Source organism: Lolium perenne, chromosome 7 (assembly GCF_019359855.2).
Source record: "Lolium perenne isolate Kyuss_39 chromosome 7, Kyuss_2.0, whole genome shotgun sequence".
NCBI lineage: Eukaryota > Viridiplantae > Streptophyta > Magnoliopsida > Poales > Poaceae > Lolium > Lolium perenne.
In genome coordinates, this window is record NC_067250.2 from 277,110,838 (window position 1) to 277,115,467 (window position 4,630).

Here is a 4,630-nt window from a genome sequence, read left to right on the forward strand (position 1 = left end):
TAAGCATAAATAAATTAAATATTTTGAAAACTAGTTTTTGAAGCTCACTCTCTTTCCTGGTTCAAATTCAAAACAGAATTGAATTCATTTTTTTTCAAATGGTTTGTAAAATAAAAACAAGAGAAAACCCCTTCCCTCTCCCCTAGGCCCTCTCTCTCTAGCCCACCTCTCTTTTTCTTTTTCCCCCCACCGCACCATTGACCCCAGTGGCCTTCCTCTCTTTTTCCTCCTCTGGCCCGATCCGGCCCAACCCACCTTGCCCTCCACCTAGCCCATACCCCTTCGCAAAGTGAGGAGAAACTCCTCTGTCGTCTTCCTCCCACGCACGACGCGTGAGCTCTCTGTGGTCCTCGGCTCCAACCACCGCACATGCTTCTCCACCTTTTCCCCTCCTTAAAGCCACCTCCAGCGCCCAGCAAACCCTAGCCCTCTCCCCTCCACGCCGCCGCCACCTACCTCCCTCTACCCTTTCTCTTTTCTCCTCCCTGTGAGCAAACGAAGGGGAAGAGCCTCACAGCACCATCTCCACCTCGCCATGGCGCCGTCACGTCAGGCCACCCCTCGCCAAGCCGAGGGCACCGGAAGAACCGCATCGTCGTCCTCTCCATTCCCCCCAAAGGAATCGACCCGAGACTCTCTAAGTCCCTGGCAAATTCGCCGTTCCCCTCTCCTACCGGCCGAACTCCGGCGTCAATTCCGGCCGCCACGGTGCTCCCTCGTCGTTTCTGGGCATGGATTCGTCTTCCTGGTAACTTCCTATTGCCCCTGGACCCCACGCCCCTCTCCATCTCCTTTCCATCCATCCTACCGAAGTTGACCCGCCGTTGTCCTTCGCAGATGCTCGTCGCCGGCGGCTGTCCGGTGAGCCCCTGGACCCGGCACCACCACCATCAGGTTCCCCACGATGAGGCGCATCCCCGAAGCCAGGTCCCGCGTCCTGGTTCGTTTGGAATAGAGAGATCGATGCTCACCTGCGAGCTCCACCATGGTTGTTCTTCCCAGAGCTTCTGCGTCGGCCTGGTTCAAAAGGCTGCGCACCTCCGTTCGATCAACAACAGATGCATCAGCCCAGTTGGTCCGTCTACTCTTCCAGAACGTGGAGATTCTGAGTTCAATTCCCCAAGTCTGCAAACTAATCCCACCTTTTTGGTCTATTTTGCCCAGATCTCCCGCAGTGGGCCTCAGCCCACTCGTCGTGAGCATCTTCATCGCACGGAGCGCGGCCGGTCGCTATCCGCTGCCCAGGTCCGGCCCAGTTCGCCCCCAGCCTTCCCTCTCTCTTCTTTGTTTTTCAGAAAATGTTTAAATCTTGTATAATTCATATCTTTTAAATGGTAACTCAAAATAAAAAGTGTTCTATATGAAAATTGATCAGAAAAACATGAGGAACATGAATATGCCATCCATACATCTGTTTGCATCATGCATCATATAATTTCGTGCTAGTTTGCATTACCACCTAATATGTAACATATGGAATATGTGGGATATTATATAAATGTTGTCCCGGTTCCATTTAATATTGATGTAGCTCACCCCTGCCATGTTATGCCATGCTATACAACACTTAACTTTGCCGGTAGAAAATGCGACTCCAACCTAATTTGTTTGACCGGGGTTCCGACTCCGATTAAATTGGATAAGTGCATCGCATCACCCTTGCCATGTCATGCATATCATCATGATCATGCTGGATCTTCTTTATCCGTAGTAGTAAGACTTGCATACGTTGTTTGTTCCAGCATTTGCTTCTTCACGGATAGGGACGCGAAGTGATGTGGTGAGATACGACGAGTCCTCCGGATGTTCCCCGGCAAGCTTTAACAGGCAAGCATTTCCCCTATACTCCTGTCCCTGTAGGAGTCGCTCACCTATTTTATTTTGCCTTCTCCCTCATGCTATCCTTAAGTTGCGTTCTTGTCACGTGTCCTTTCCACTTGTTACCTCAAGCAGCCCATATTGCCACCACCACCTCCTACGGCTATTGTTTGGTTATCGAGTCTGCCCTTGCGAGTCGTAGTGCATGCTAGTGCTGTTTTATCTTGTTACCGTTGTTGTTATCTTATTGGATTATATGTTGGGAAGAATCATGGTTACTTTAGTTGTTGATATTTGTTTAGCGGAGGCATCGGTGGGTCAGCTGCTCGTTTTGTGACGGCTCACTTGTGTTTCCTAAATATCTTAGGACCCCGAGTTCTTGTTATCTGTTCCGAGACTGAGCCCTCTAACCACACGTGGGTATGCTTACCGGGTCTCCCCTCGACCACTACCGGAATCTACATCCTTGTCCAGTGGCCACAACTAGTTTGGATGTTTGTTTTGTTTCTCCCGGGCGTGCAAGCATGTTTCTTTGTGGTCGGATGATATGATGTTACTTTTGGGGAAGCCGTGAGTGCCTTGTATCCCCGTTGTCTCTTGCACGCTCGTAGGTGCGGTCCGCATTGTTAAGAGGTCATCATCTAGTGGGCTCTGATCCTCTTAGCCGTTCTCGCAACAGCTAGGTCCGCGTCGGAGTTTCGATCGGGCTCCGAAACGGGTTAACTTAGTTAGGTGGCTTCCTGGACATTGTTGTAGTGAAGGAGAGTGCGTGTCGTGATATCCACCTATCGTAAGTGGGTTGATCGTGCGTGTGGGCACATTTGGGCACCCCTGCAGGGTTACAATCTTATCGATAAGCCGCGTCCGCGGTTATGGACGACTTGGAGCTGTATGACTCGACCATAGACAACTTACACCTGTTGTTTCAATCATAACCACTTGAGTATTAAGTTAGCACAACTGCAATAATAACTGGTTAAAACTTGACAACCGTGTGAGTGCCTTTGTAAGTACCTCTTTGCGAAGGGGGAACACATCGGCTGTGTTATGTTTGCAGAGTATAGAACTGTTAGTTATGCGCTCTCTCACCTTCTCTGATTAGACGAATGTTGTAGAGTGTCTCTATAGGTTTTTAGTGCTTGCGCGCTGCCGCTTAACTCCACCATATTGCCTATGACGTTTCTCTTGCGTCCTCTAAGTCCCCTGCGTGCCTCAAGTACAAAGGACGACTGGTTGACGAATGCTTATACGTCCTGAAGTCTTGTTAAGTACGAACCCGTACTTATTGCTGCTTCTACGGGATATAACCGGGCAGGTATGAAGGCATGTTCGATGAAGACGGTGTTAGCAAGGTTACCCTTCCGGCTTGGCCTGGGCAGGGTAATGGACGCCATCGTTAACTTCAGGACTCTTAGTCCAATTTGTATCTTGTCCGTACTCGGACGTTTTCGATCTTCTGTATGATTTGGATCTTTGTATTGTATTTTTGTATCTTGACTCGATGGAGTCGCTGTTGTAATATATGTCTCTTGTGGGCTCTATTGTAATCCTGTTGTAATGTTACCGCTCGTGTTAATTCCTCTGGCATCACGTGTGTGATTCGTCGCGCATGTTGTGTCGGAGGGCGTCTCCGAATCGATATCGTGCGGATTTTGGCGGGATCGCTGGAATCCTCAGGATACCGGTTCCGGGGCGTCACAAAGAGTCCGGAAGTACACATCAACACAACCCACGTTCGATATTTTGCTTACGGAAATATCAAGGAACAACGGGCTCACCGGCAGTCATTACACCCGAATAATTCGGGAGTGGCTGTCGAAGCATACATCGGTTGAAGGCAAAGTTGCGCATACAACGGGATTAGCAAAACCCGCAACACGAGCTGATCACTCAAAAGTTTTGCCGACCAACGAAATACACGAACGACTAAACGAGCAATTAAGATTTGCTCCTTCAAAATTTGCCAACGGCATCAACGTGGTAAAAATATATATACATGTATCTACCAAATAATAAACGATCCTAACACTTGGATCAAGTAGTCATAACATTTATACAAACAACCTTAATTCCTGAAATCACCCTTGCGGAGTGTCTTTTTCTTTAGGTGCCTTCGAATCCTTCTCCAGCTTGTCGACAATCATATTGGCAGGCAGTAAAACCTTCGGATACAGAGTCTCCAAGTCACCAGTTGCATTGGCAATGGACAAGAATTACCAAGGATAACGCGCAAGTACAAGAGCAAGCGTAAATCTGGCCCCTGCAAAGACCTGAGCTCGCACCAAGCCCCGAATCTTCTTGGTATTCCCAAACTCCGACATCAGAGTTAATAGTGTGGGGGGAACTCTGTTCAAGGGAAACATTATCCTCCAAACTACCCTCAGGGCTTTGTAGCACTTGTCGAAGAAGTGGTGAACCTGTTGGACCCGATCCTGAAAATGTGCAACAGCCGAAGCTTTCGATTGCTCTCGCCAAAAAATCTCTTCGGCTGACGACAACTGGGTTAACGCGTGTACGCGCTCATGGACCCGCTTGTTCTCTTCAGCGTGATTCAAAGATATGACTGGCAAGGCAATTGACGGAAGATCAGGCAACATACGGTTTTGGTGGAAGAACAATGAATACAAGGGTCAGAGAACTTACAGTTTAAACTTTCGGTGGCTTTATGCAGCTCAGTCAGGGCGTAACGCTCCACATCAGCCGCAATCTCGCCCTTCTTCTTGATGATAGCAGCCAAGGCGTAAGTGCTGCGCAGATCCTTCTCTAACTGTGTGATTCGATCCTTCATACGTTGGATCCGATCATCCTCAGA

The 4,630-nt window shown here is 48.8% G+C and overlaps 1 long non-coding RNA gene across 1 annotated transcript; it reads left to right on the plus strand.

Annotated features, from left to right (window-relative positions):
- Positions 1 to 360: 360 nt before the first annotated feature.
- On the plus strand, positions 361 to 2,184 carry LOC127312589 (uncharacterized). Its single transcript, XR_007858442.2, has 4 exons — positions 361 to 748; positions 838 to 1,075; positions 1,165 to 1,245; positions 1,743 to 2,184. It is a non-coding gene; the product is annotated as an uncharacterized lncRNA (long non-coding RNA).
- Positions 2,185 to 4,630: the final 2,446 nt, after the last annotated feature.